We start from the raw sequence: 15,287 nt of genomic DNA, 5'->3' as shown, positions 1-15,287 counted from the left end.
AGAACAATGAGATCAATGAAGAACCAACTGTGAGAAGTAGTGAGGAGGATAAACACATTAGTTTATGGTTGGTAATGTTTTGGTGTTTTTGGAGCAAAGAGTGTCTGGGGGAATGGGAAGATGTTGTTGTGATATCAGCACAGGAACTTGAGTGGGAAAATACAGGCTCAAGTTCTTACTCTGCCACTTGCTTTATTACACTGGGAATATAACTTTCTCTTAAATCTTGATTATGGAGAAAGTTAAGTTCCAAAGTCATGTAGCAAATATCACTTCCAGCATTCTACTTCACTGGACTTTATAAGGATCAAATGATAATATATATTTGAAAAGTACTTGTAAAATGTTTACTTTATCCTCTAGTCTACACAAATTTCTCTTAAATGTCACCTAAAGAGAGGATTCTAACAAGATGATCCATTTTAATCATTTGATTAAAAATAGTGAGGAATGAAATCTGATCTGGTTACAGGTAAGAACATTACTACTTTGAACTGGTGTTCCAGATTGTGTAGTTCCTATGCATTGTAATGTATAAGACACTTGTAAAGCCCCTTCCCTTTAATATACGCCTGATGCCATTTGAAGTTCATTGTATGTGGTGTCGCTAGTTCCTATTAAAATTTTTCGATGTATGTATCAACAACTCCAAGTTACATATGCAGAAACTGAGGTCCAGATGTATTAAGGGAGTTTTTGCAGGGACTTCAGCAGTGTATAGCTTATGAAGGATTGTTTTTTGGTAGCGTTGGAGTTACTCAGATCCTACTCCATCCTTCAGGGCCACAGTCCACTGGGAGATGATTATCAGAAAAAGAAAGTCCTTTAGGGATGCTGGCTGGGAAAGACTGATAGTGAAAGGACCCCACAGCACCAAGCAGGAGACAGGCAATGAGGATCAATGTAATGTATCAGGGAGGATCTGGTCTTGAGCTCTGCCTTTTCATTGATGCTTTGGGAAGTGTTTCTTGGAGCAGTGTCTGTACCACAATAGGACACCCTCTCTTCTTGTATTCCTCCCTGCTGCACACCTCAAAAAAGAAACTTCTGGAGAAACAGACATAGATAAATGGGTAGGGGAGGTGTTCAAGGTTTAAAACACCTTATCTTTACCTCTTAGGAGGAGATGGACCTAAAACCGAGAGTGGGATCATGGGAAAAAAAGGACCCAATTATGGGTAGGTTACTAAGACTCATAGATTGTATCTGATTTAATAAATATAATCGTTCTGCTGTGTTCTCTGTATGTTTATGTCATTCAAGGCTTTCAAAATTTCTTCAACAGTAATTATTTAGAATCATCAAATCATTTGAATGAGAGATCAGGTCTTGAACTCTGCCCAAGATGGGTTCTCACTGAAGCTCCAGGAAGATCTTACTGTCACTGTTTCACCTCCCAGGACCATTATAGCTCTGTCCCTATTCACTAAGGGCAAAGAGAAATAGCACACATGGAAGACTGTATTTTTCCTCAAAAGAACTTCACAAAAATCTCTTTTCAGCCCGGAATTCTCACTATTCTTTCTGCTTTCCATTCTGATTAGTTCAAGGAACATCACGTAGAAAAAAGACCAAATGATGTTAGTATTGGAACTGGGAGAAAAGGATTATTCAGTCACCACCTACTTGACTCTACTCAGACCAAGGGGATGCAAAGTCTTCTTAGCAGGAAGAGAGAAAGGAGCAAATGTTTACTGTGTGATTAGAATGTGCTAGTTGCTTTGTATTAACATGAATCATCTTCACCACAACCTAGAACCTAGAGAAGGAAGTGTCATTGAATTATCAAAGACTTGATATTGATCTTTTCTTTTTTTTTTTTTGGCCGCTCGGCTTGCGGGATCTTACTTCCCTGACCAGGATCGAACCTGCGCCCCCTGCAGCAGAAGTGCGGAGTCTTAACAACTGGACTCCCAGAGAAGTCCCAGTATTGATCTTTTCTGAGCATGTGTGACAAATCTTGGGACCACTGGGTGTAGGATCTTTCTTCAATATGTTTTTATTTAATTAAAACATTCCTACACTGCTATGCTCTTACAAATTGCTTCTGGAACAGACAGAGAGGTAACGTTCCTTCAACCCAAAGACACACTACGGGGTCAGTGAATACTGAGGCACCACCTTTGTCTTCCCTGTGCCCAGAAATGAACTACACAGAGCTGGCACTGAGTAAATTAAATAGCTTCCAGAGACGCTATTAAAGGATATGTTGTAGAGCATAAGGAACTCAGGCGTTAACACGGCTGAATACATTCCTTCTCCCTGCTCTATACACATACTGTACACATGTTGAAAATTTATTGGATCACATCCCTATAACAGAACAAACAAAAATACAAACTTAGAGTTTAAAGGAAGACAGACTGGTCATCAAATTCAAGATTTTTAAATATTTTCTATTTTAAACAAGTAATTCAACCACTGAGAATCACTCTAAGAAAATTGTCTGAAATATAAAATGGGTTTTATGCATCAAGATGTTAATTACATTATCTATAAGGAATAAAACTAAAACTAAATATCCAAAAATAAAAAGATGGGCATATAGTCAACTACGTACCTACTCAATAAAATATTAAACCACTTACAATGAAATTTAATATTATGGGAAATTGTAACATTATAATATTGGAACAAAACTGAAGCCACAAATTTATATACAAAATGGTCACAACTACATAAAAATTTCAAAAACCTATTTGGAGTAAAAAAAAAAAAAAAAAGCAAAAAAATTCCCAAATATTTAGGGAGGTGTTTCTGTATGTGCTGGGAAGATGAATGTTTTTACCTCTTTTCTTCCTGTATTTCTTAATATTTAAGTAGTGGTTACTATTATTTTTATAATTTAAAAATTACATAAAGTAAACACAAAAATCAAAATATTTTTTCAGAACAGACCTATTCTCCCCTAAACTGAGCTCTCCTTGAGGATACATATTAGTCATCATTGCACCCTCAAGACCCCAACAGAGTGCTTAGAAAACAGGAGCTAATGAATATATGTTTGCACATTGATTTAGTGATTTGAAGGAGGATCACTCAAAAAACAAGCAGAGCCCCTGAACTACAAGCCATGAGCAGCTGAGTCTTAGAAGAAAAGAGAGAAAAGCGCTGTTAGTCTTCTAAAACCAGAACAAAGGTAAACCTTAAGGTTTCCTCTTCTAACTTATGTTCCCACCTATGGTAAGTAGATAGTGTAACACAAAGAAAGAAAGCTATTGGCTTTTAAGCTCTGTAAATACATTTTTACTTACGAAAGCCAACAGGTTTTTGTTATCTCCTTTCAGGTACTATATTTACATAAGATTTTACCTGAAGTTTTACTGTTATAATCAGCCAATAACTCCTCTCACCTTGAATCACCCTGAATTACTAGCTATTATTTAAGACTTGCTACATTGCATTAGGCTCTTTGTAACATGAAGTGACCTTTCCTCTCATCACACAGTATCTAAATTAAAAAGCAGTAGCTAATCACAGAGATTTATTGAGTCCAATCAAACTGATGCATCATTTGCATAATCTGATGTACTTAACAAGCAGATAGGGCTGTCAGAACACTCTGTCTTCCAGGTGGAATGAGAATAGACATTGTCCATCTTTATATCTGTGATTCTTCTAGTTTTTCTGTGCTCCACTGCTGACCTACACTCTCCCCTACCCTTCATCTGGTATAAAAACTAAAATTAAGATCCAATAATATGTGTGCTTTGATATGGCAAAAAAAAAAAAAGAGAGAGAGAGAGCCTGGATTGGTCTAACTACAAATTTCCCTCCCTACTCTATTTTTATGGATAAGGTCCCCTAGTCAAATAGTAATCCTTTCCAAAGGGACCAGGGAGGCATTCTGCTTATATCTGTTTGGATTCATTATGTGTTGATTTCACATGTAAACTCCCATAGGGAAATCTCATTCCTCTTATTTACAATCAAAGGTAGAGAAAGTTTTCTTATGGTCGTCTCCTCATGGTCTTCCTACACATGAAAATCCAGACTGACTGAAAAATCTTCACCATCCTAATTAAACTCAACTCCATCCATTACAATGACTTTCAAGGCTGTACAGGACCTGTACTCCAACACTCGGCACTCACCCCTCAGTCCCTTCTGGTCTGAGCTCATCTTCTTGCTCACTCTAATCAAGCCACACTGGATGACTCCATATTCCTTGAATAATCAGGCACAGGCTTGCTGCAGCGTTTGCTTTGACTCTTCCTTCTGCCTGAAATACTCTTCCCTCAGATATGTACCTGGATGATTAGTTCAAGTACTTGGTCAAAGATTGCGTTCTTGGGCTTCCTTGGTGGCGCAGTGGTTGAGAGTCCGCCTGCCGATGCAGGGGAGACGGCTTCGTGCCCCGGTCCGGGAAGATCCCACATGCCGCGGAGCGGCTGGGCCCGTGAGCCATGGCCGCTGAGCCTGTGTGTCTGGAGCCTGTGCTCCGCAGCGGGAGAGGCCACAACAGTGAGAGGCCCGCGTACCGCAACAAAAAAAAAAAAAAAAAAAAAAGGTTGCCTTCTCAATGAGGTGTAACTTAATCAGAAATTTCCATTTTTCTTTTCTGTAGCACAACTCATACCCTTTGTTTTATTTTTCTCCATTGCACTTATTACACACCAACATTCTACATTATGTATTTGTGTGTTTATTCATTTTTAAAGCCTTTCTCTCTTCCCCTTGAATGTAAATTCCATGAAGCAAGTAATGGTTCAATAAGTTAGCTCTAACACTTAGAACTGTGCATGTTTTAGAAAATGCCCAATAAATATTCGTTAATGTTTTTTAAATGGATGAATTTAAATTAAAAAATTGGAGCAAAAATTCTTTTATCTATTAACGTAAAATTCTGATGTATATTTTAACTTTAGAAAAGTTTTTAGTAACCCACTTGAGCCCCCATTACACACTTAACAGGAAACCCATTATATTTCTCTGTATACACCCTTCCATTCCCCAAATCATTCAAAACTCTTACAGATTTACATAGCTGAAAGTATGTCATGCCTTTTCAAGATATTAAGCAGAGACTGAGAACTGGATTCTGATTGGTCTATTATTGCAACTGTTTTGTCACTGGATGGAAAAACTGGTCCATAATATAGAAGTATTTTTACAGGCTCTGAACCCTCCCTGGACAGTGATGGTGCTTCAAATAAGGCACTAAGGTTCTTAGTTCACATTGACTTGCTTAGCTGTCGCTCACATCGCTTGTTCATGGGAGGATAGCTAGATTTAAAGGAAGTGGCAGCTTCATATTGCTTCAAATCAACTCTTCTCAATCAAACTTAAAACCTTGTCTAAAGCCCGTTCTCCAGCGTAAAGTCCCTTTTCCCACATGCTATTTAATTCAGAGGTCTCTGTCTTTGGTCCTCATATCCTGAAGTATTCCCTGAGTTGCCCCACACAATTGTGGAGGCTGGCGAGTCCAAAATCTGCAGGGTATGCTAGCAGGCTGCAAACCCAGAAGAGTTAGGATTGCAGCTCAAGTCTGAAGGCCGGCTACTGGCAGAATGCTCTCTTTCTCAGGGGAGGTCATTCTTTTTTCTATTAAAGCCTTCAAGTAATTGGATGAGGCCTGTACATATTAAGGTGGGTAATCTCCTTTGCTGAAGTCTACTGATTTACATGTTAATGTCATCTGCAAAGATATCTTCACAGGAACAGGGTATCATTTGACCAAATATCTTAGTACTGTGGCCTAGCCAAGTTAACACAGAAAATTAATCATACACTAGGCATATAGATTGGGATTTGACTCTTCCCTTCCAGAAAGCCGAGGGCTTTTTATTTAATTTGTCACTCTCTCCACAGAGATGTACTCCACATTGCAGCTATTTCATCATTGAAAAAAGACAAAAAAGAACTGGTTATACACTAATTCTCTAATCCTAGAAAAACGTGTTCCTGCTAGCCCTACATGTGCATATCAGAGAGCGCCCTCCAAGAGATTCTTCGCCAGACAAAGAGGATCAACTCAGTATTACAAATCTTGGGCCCACTGGAGAAAGGAAGGGATAGCCACACAAGTAATAATGCCCAAAGCTGTGACAGGTTAATTAAAATGAACTTTAAACACCTGCAAGTGGAGTCTGCTGGCATTGTCCTTACTTTTATACAAACTGTATGGAAGAACATTGTCCCAGGAGTCACATTAAACCAATTTATTTATTTGTAACTTAGTCATTCTACAAACTCTCCTTCTGTGTCACATGCTTCTGGGTTGAGCAGAAGTACTCTGTAAGCTTGATAGAATAAGAATATAGGACTGGGTGATCCTTTCTGATTTCTCTCTGGACTTAACCAAGCAAAGCTGCTAACCCATGCACTTATTAGTCTGTGATCATTTATGCACTATAATTATGAATTAAAACCATCCAATTATTCATAAATTAAATTAATTTTGTGTTGAACAGATCTTCTTGATAGGTCAAGAATAAAGCCATTTCTGAGAGTGACTTAAGAAGAGAAAAGATAAATGCCGCTGAATACCAAGGAACTGAGAAGAGTTTGAAGAAATTAAGACTTAGAATTTAACTTATAAATAGGTGATGGTTAATATTATGTGGCAACTTGGCTGAGCCATGATACCCAGATACTTGTTCAAATATTATTCTGGATGCTTCTATGAAGGGTTTTTTGATGAGATTAACATTTAAATCAGCAGATTCTTTTGTAAACCACTTTATTGAGGTATAACTGACATGTAAAAGGCTGTACATATTCAAAGTATAGAAGTTGATGTGTCTGGGGATAAGTATACACCTATGAAGCCATCACCACTATCAAGGCCACAGATATATCCAAGTCCTCCTAAAGTATCCTCCCACCTCCTTTGTAAATTATTGTTTATTACTACTATTATTTTGTGTGGTAAAAACACTTAACATAAGATCTACCCTCTTAGTAAATTTTGAGTATACAATACAGTATTGTTAGATCTAGGCACTGTTCTGTACAGTAGATTTCTAGAACTTATTTACCACACAAAACTGAAACTTTGCACCCTTTAACCATAAACTCCCCACTTCCCTTCCCCCCCAGCCCCTGATAACCACCATTCTACTCTCCGCTTCTATGAATTTTTTTTTTTTTTTTTTGCGGTACGTGGGCCTCACTGTTGTGGCCTCTCCTGTTGCAGAGCACAGGCTCTGGACGCGCAGGCTCAGTGGCCATGGCTCACGGGCCCAGCCGCTCTGCGGCATGGGGAATCTTCCCGGACCGGGGCACGAACCCGCGTCCCCTGCATCGGCAGGCAGACTCTCAACCACTGTGCCACCAGGGAAGTCCTGCTTCTATGAATTTGATGATTTTAGATTCCACATATAAATGAGATCATTCTGTATTTGTCTTTCCATGTCTAGATTATTTCATTTAGCATAACCTTCTCCTGGTCCATCTATGTTATCATAAATGATAGGATTTTCTTCTTTTTAAGCTTGAATAATATTCCATTGTATGCATAAATTTTTTTAATCCACTCATCCATCAATGGACATTACATTGTTTCCATTCTTGGCTATTGTGAATAACGCTGCACTGAACAGGGGAGTACAGACATCTCTTCGAGATCTTGATTTCTATTGTTTTTGATAAATACCTACAAGTGGGATTGCTGGATCATATGGTAGCTCTAATTTTAATATCTTGAGGGATCATCATACTGTTTTCTTTAGTTGTTGCACCAATTAACATTCTCACCAACAGTGCACAAGGGTTGCCTTTTCTCCACATTCTCACCAGCACTTTCTATCGATTGTTTTTTTGACGATGGCCATTCTAACAGGCGTGACGTGATACCTCATTGTAGTTTTGTTCTGCATCTCCCTGATGATTAGTGATGTTGAACATCATTTCATGTACCTGTTGACCGTCTGTATGTCTTCTTCGGAAAAATGTTTTTTCAGGTCTTTGCCCATTTTTTAATTGGACTGTATGTTTTTTTGTTATTGAGTTGTATAAGTTCCTATATACTTTGGTTATTAACCCCTTACCAGATACATAATTTGCAAATATTTTCTCCATTCTGTAGGTTGCCTTTTCATTTTGTCAATTGTTTACCTGTTGTGCAGTTTTGTTTTGTTTTATTAGTTTTTATTGTTTTAGTTTGATGTAGTCTTACTTGTTTATTTTTGTTTTTGTTGCTTTTGTTTTTGGTATCAAATCCAAACAATCATTGCCAGAACCACTGTCAAGAATATTTTTTTCCTATGTTTTATTCTAGGAGTTTTGTGATTTCAGGTCTTATAGTTAAGTCTTTAATCCATTTTGAGTTATTTTTTGTGTATGGTATAAGATAGGGGTCCAACTGCATTCTTCTGTGTGTTATTATCCAGTTTTCTCAAAACCATTTATCGCAGAGGCTATCTTTTCTCCACTGAGTACTCTTGGCTCCTTTGTCAAATATTAATTGATCATTTATGTGAGGGTTTAAAAATTGATTAAACTAAGGTTCTGGATTATAAATTGTTAAGATAAAGGAACATCTAAAAAATATGACTGAAGGTTGGTGAAGAAGTGTACACACTATGAAAAGTACCTTCTCCATAAAATAAGAGCAGAGTCATGTGTTAAAAGGAAGGGGTAGGGGCTAGGTGAGGGACTGGGGGAGCATGTTGGACATTGGGATTCATAAATCTGTTTCCATCAGCGTGTATATTAGGAAACACCAGAACTAGAATGATGTCTTTCCATTCAAACTGAATATAGATAAAATAACCAACTTCAAGTCTATAAAAATATACGCAGAAATGAGGCAATGAAGTATTGCTCTCAAGTTTCCACAAAAAAAAAAAGCATGCTTGTTAAAATAATTTTTTAAAAGATACATAAAACAATTTAGGAGTCATATGTTGCCCCCTGAAAAGTATATATATTTTAAATGTCTGTATAACAGGTGAAGAAAGCCATGAGAAGGAAAAACACTTACATGTGCAAAGAGAGCTACCTGTAATGAAAAAAACATGGAAAAGAACACCTGTGTCAGATGGCCATGTGAGCCTAGGGAGTTAATCTTTCTGCTCCAGACACTACAAGGCCCCTGGAGATACACAGAACATGATGGAACTTGGATGTCTTGCAGGATAGCTGCTGCACTGCTGTTGGTCACACTATTCATGATTATTCAAGAGCAATAGGCAGTTACAGAGGTGTTCTGTTTAGACGCTGAGAGTCAATAAGGCTGAAACTGTGTGTTTCTTGCTCAAATCTACTTGGATCTCAACATTACAACTTTGAGAATTCATCTACACAGCCTTAGTTCCAGGGCACGTGTTTATGCCTAGCAATTTGGGCCAGAATGAGTGTCAATTGCCACTTCATGCAGACATAGAAAAAGTGATGTATGTATACCTATATATTAGCACGTGTGTGTTAGTGTGTGGCTGAGGGTTTTGAGAGGGAGAATTATAGGTAAATAGCTAGCTAGCTAGCTAGCTAGATAACATGCACATTATAGACAATAAATGGATGGATGGATGGATGGATGGATAGATGGATAGATCGATATAGAGGTAGATTGATATATAACTTACAAATTATCAATATCCTGGGCTTACTGGTGAGTTGTATGTTCTTTATATACTTAAATTCTCTTAAAATTTTTCTAAAGTGAACATTATTAATTTTATATAATAAATTAGAAATCAAAAACTTTTTTTAATGTTCCAAAACTGGAGAATTTTAGAGTGATGAACAGGTTGAGGATGAAGCTATTTCTGAGAATGACATAAGGGGAAGATAAATGCAACAGCATGTCAAGGAACTGAGCGATAAGCTCAGCTTTTTTTTATCAGATTACATGAACATTGTACTCACTTGGATGGTGGTAGAAACTAGGGTTTGAAACAGGAAAATCTGTGAAAAGTGTGCTAACTTGTAGATGAATATGCAGAAGTAGCTGGGAGGCTAAGCAAATATAGAGTGCTGCCCAGCTTCAGAGGAAAAACGATTTGCACACATATAGAAGAGGAAAGATACCAATAGCTGGGAAACTTAGGAAAACTGAACACTGCTTCCTGCATACTTAGGAGGTAACAGAATGAGGACCGTCTACTAAAAAGCTACAGATGTACATTATCCTTGCTATAGATGAATGAAGTGAAGTGATGTCAAAAGTAACACAGGTTTTGTAAACAATGCCACAGTCATTCTGGAAGGCACAATGGAAAGCCTGAAAAGAGAGCAGTGGTGTAGTGACAAGGTGGCACGAGAAGCACAGAGAAATTTCGAGACAAGAATATAGAAAAAAATTGACCAAAGTCGTTTTCACCTGGAAGATGACCACGAATGGCAGGACTTGAAAGAAAAAGGAACAGTTCGATAGTCAACAAGGACCTAATATATAGCACAGGGAACTCTACTCAATACTCTGTAATAAGCCATATGGGAAAAGAATCTGAGAAGGAATGGATATATATATATATATATATATAAAAAACTGAATCACTTTGCTGTATACCTGAAACTAACACAACATTGTAAATCAACTGTACTCCAATATAAAATAAAAATTAAATTAAAAAAAGATAAAGGTACAGCTCTAGGAGAACATACTGGGAAGAATAAGTAGAATGCAGAATGGGAGATGAGAGTTTCATGTACAAATATTGTCTTGAACTATCTTCATAGATCACAGAGAGTTGCAGAAGCAATCTCAGATGTCTCCAGTATGCAATTCTCTAATGAATCACTGCCAGGGTTGCTTGACTTACCAGAGTTGTTAGGTGCAAACCTCAGCACGTGTCTTACTATATAGAGGAAAGGTATTTATCAGGAACGACCTAGTGAATGGGGTCAGGATGAATAGAATGAAACAAGACCCACAGAACCCAAGGAGTTATCTGAAGTTTCTACATTGTTATTTCTTGTTCCTAGGAAAGAAGCTGGGTGGCAAGGAGTTAGAACATTTATAGTAGAAAAGCTGATTAGGAGAAATACTGATCTGCAGGTGAACACTGTCTACGTGTGCAGACAAGTCGTAATGATATCACTGACCCAGATATCTAGAGAAATACATCACACGTTTACCTGTCAAAATTTTGTAAGGGGTCCCCAAACAGTCCTGTTCATGCTTTTGAGTTCCTTGATTAATAATTCTCTAGTCATTTTAGTAAACACCCCTTCATTAAAGTGAGGACAGGGAGGGGCAAATCTTCACCAGAGTTAAATCATGAAGCTACACTATTTAAAAGTCTTGTCCAGGGCTTCCCTGGTGGCGCGGTGGTTGAGAGTCCGCCTGCCGATGCAGCGGACACGGGTTCCTGCCCCGGTCCGGGAAGATCCCACATGCCGCGGAGCGGCTGGGCCCGTGAGCCATGGCCGCTGAGCCTGCGCGTCCGGAGCCTGTGCTCCGCAACGGGAGAGGCCACAGCAGTGAGGGGCCCGCGTACCGCAAAAGAAAAAATAAATAAATAAATAAAAATAAAAGTCTTGTCCAGGCAGAGTATCAGACAGCAGATACATGAGATCGACTAGATAGTACAGAAATTGACCATAATATATCTATAAATTTAGTGTATAATAAGGTTAAATTTTCATACCGCTTTATGGCCCTCAATAAATGGTATTAATTAGTAGGTTTACTAATTAATACGTCTAGCTAATTAACTATATAGAAAAGAAAAACATCGACTTAGAATTCCTGTCTGATATACTAATTCCACATTAATTAAAGATTAATATATAAAATATAAATATAAATAAACAGATTTTTCACCCATCAAATTAGCACAGATTTTTTAAATGATAGTGCTTAATATTGCCAAGGATATCACTGCTGAAGGAAGGGGAAATTAGTCCAATATTTTGGATACGTTGTATACATTCTAATCATTTTCCTGGGTCTTATTCCAAAGTGTAAAATTTTTCTTATGCTGAGGGGATGATGATTCTTGGGCTTTAACATATATGGCCAAATAGCCATCTTGAAAGTGTTTTTCCTTATTATCATATTAACTCTTGTTGAGTATAGAAGAACACAAAGTACCAACAAGCAAAAAAAGAAAAAAAGGCTTTTAAAGGGTCTAATTTCTCCACATCAGAGACAAGTTCTCACCAGGGTATATTCATTTAGAAAATTTTCAACACATCTATATGTGTGTTACTTTCTCCAAAATGAGACCATGATATTAAGTTCTACAGCTTTCTTTTACATTTAGAAATGTATTGTGAAAATCTCTTAAATGAATAGGTACAGTTCTGAAGCATCTGTATTGCTGCTCAGTGCTCCACTGGATGGACGCACAACAATTTAACTAATGCACTTCTGTTGGGATTGCTTCCAACATTTCATTGTCACAGCGTTACAGAAAATACTCATGCAGAAGCGTGTGAACACTCTCACCATTTGGGGATAGACACACAATTTTATTAGAACACCTTTTGGTATTGTAGCCAATTTTACTGACACTGGCAAATTGGAATGCAGTCTTGGATAGCTGGGCTGTTTGCTGGGAGAGTGTATGCATATATAAATATACGTGTGTGTGTGTGTGTGTGTGTGTGTGTGTGTGTATAAACACAACACCAGCGTAAATTAGTGATTTATAAATTGGTTCCACTCTTGCCAAAATAGGCAACACCTTTCACTGGAAACAAAAATATACCTGTTGTTGGCAGATCTCACGCTATTGAGTGTAGTGTGCTCACAAAGTCCCTATCAACTGAGAATTAATAGTCATGGTCATCTGAAAATTTGAAATCAACTAATTCTTAGCATGGTGACATTTTCCTGAAAGCACGATTTATTTTACTTACATTTAAAAACCTTAAAAAAAATACACCTTCTAAGAAGATGTGGGGTTTGGAAAATTCTGAAATAAATCTGAAAAGTGGGAGCTACAAAAAAAATCTCATTGAATTTTTCAGAACTTTGGCTTTTCTTAAGTATAAATAAATTAGTAGGTGAATGTGTTTCTCTGTTCTAATTATTAATAGAAAATGACACCCCATTGATTTTCATATATTTTAACCAGTTTCATTCATTCACTCCATACGTGATTACTCATTACCTTCTTTATATTCTCACATTCCCTCTCTCTCTCCCTCTCCCCCCCCCACACACACATACACACAGCAGACACTAAAGAAACTACCTTCAAGAGGCTCACATAAGCTCCTAATCTGAGCATTTTGGGGAAAAAATAGAGCAAGGGAAGAAAGCAACTCATTTGCACCATGATGACACTCTGAGATCATGCGACAGGTACTAACATGAATCTGCATACATCATACAGCAGTCCTTTGCCAAAGATCACAAAGCAAGTAACAAAATAAGCACGAGAATTTGGTTCGCCCATGCCCACTGCTCCAGTAGAGAACGTTTTTCTTCTCTGAGAATTTATCATCAGGAACCGGCGACCTGAATATCATAAAATCAATGATTAAATAACACACTATGTATGGGAGAAGGTGCAGGAGAGAGGCAATATTTTCATTGGTCATGTTTTATTGATTCTTTCTGTCCAGGCAAGAAAACTTCTTGTAAGAATAAACTAGGCTTAGGAACAAAATTGGGTCATTTGTAGAGAAGAGACATGAATGGACCTAGAGACTGTCATACAGGGTGAAGTAAGTCAGAAACAGCAAAACAAATATATATTAACACATACATGTGGAATCTGAAAAAGTTGGTATAGACGATCTTATTTACAAACAGAAATACAGACACAGATGTAGAGAACAAATATATGGATACAAAGGGGGAAGGGGGGGTTGGGATGAATTGGGAGATTGGGATTGACATATACACACTATTGATACTATGTATAAAATAGATAACTAATGAGGACCTACTGTATAGCACAGGGAAACTCAATGCTCTGTGGTGACCTAAATGAAAAGGAAATCCACAAAAGGGGATAAATGTATACGTATAGCTGATTCACTTCGCTGTACAGTATAAACTAACACAATATTGTAAAGCAACTATACCCCAATTAAAAAAAAATGAATAAACAAGACTTAGGGAGGAAGAAGCAGGCTGAAGACATAAAGGGAACAGTTATAATGATTGCTCATGACTTGGGTACAAGATTGAAGGCTGAGAGAGTTACCAGTGAGGAAATGAGGAGAGGACACTTAGAATTTAGAACTAATGAAAGGTTGGAGGGACAGGAAGGCCGGGGATGCTATAAAGTGAACTGATAATGTGCGTGGCGAGAAGATAATTTGGAGGAGAGGGAGAAGACAGAACCAAGCAAAGGAAAGACTGAGCTGTGAAAATCAAGCTTGCTTTGCACAATACACCATTATTAACCCCAACAGAAATGCTGAACGGATCAGGGATCTGAGTTACAGAATAACTAGTCAGGTGAGCCTTCTAGCCAAACCGACTTATTGGCCTGATAAGAAAGCTGGAATCAACAAGGCTAAGTTATCTTTTTAAAAAGTCCCAGGAGGAAATAAAGTCAGTTCTCTCTCTCAGTCAAAACAATTTTTTTTCTTTTTTTTTTTTTGCTGCAAACCTTGGCTCCAATTATAGTATTTCTTATGAGTTCGTTTAGGCAGAAATGGACCAGGGCCAGGGCAAGAGATTTATTCGCATGGACTGAGAGAATGTGCATTCCCTCCCCCAGCCCCCTACACACACAGCGAGAAAAAATACAGGATTTGAGGGCCTTGTGTTTGGAGATAAGGGTCATGTAAAAAACACACTAGACCCTTTAGAAGTTCATCTTACAAAACAAGTTTTTCCAAAGCCATCTGTTCCCACCATTTCTGGATGGGAAAGAGGGACATGTTTGCACACCAGAGGGTGTGGTTTGTACCAGATGACAAAGTGAGTCATGATTACTTTCTGCTTCTCTTTATCACATCTCATTAATGCTTGATCCCAGCGTAGCACTCAGGTCTTCTCCAAAAGCCCTACGTGCATATTAACCATGGTTCTATGCTCTTACTGTCACTCTAGCTTCATTTCGGCCTGTCAGTGTTTACTTCAGGGAAACTTCAGATGGCATTTTGAGCAAACATGATCTTGTAGATCAGAATAAGGCATTCAGGAGATATCAGGTAGGTAATTTGAGCTCAAGCTACCCAGAAACCTGAGTTTCATTCCATTCCAGCCTAATAAACTGGGGTGTCACCCCTGAGTTCTGTCTAGCACATCATTTTTAAAAATTTTATTGGAGTAGAGTTGATTTACAATGTTGTGTTAGTTTCAAGTGTCCAGCAAAGTGATTCAGTTATACATACACATATATCTATTCTTTTTCAGATTCTTTTCCCATATAGGTTATTATAGAGTATTGACTAGAGGTCCCTGTGCTCTACAGTAGGTCCTTGCTGTT

The sequence above is a fragment of the Aethalodelphis obliquidens genome, unplaced genomic scaffold (genome assembly GCF_003676395.1).
Source record: "Aethalodelphis obliquidens isolate GAN/ISIS:26980383/991018 unplaced genomic scaffold, ASM367639v1 scaffold61, whole genome shotgun sequence".
In the NCBI taxonomy this organism is placed as follows: Eukaryota; Metazoa; Chordata; class Mammalia; order Artiodactyla; family Delphinidae; genus Aethalodelphis; species Aethalodelphis obliquidens.
This window is presented reverse-complemented; position numbering follows the sequence as displayed.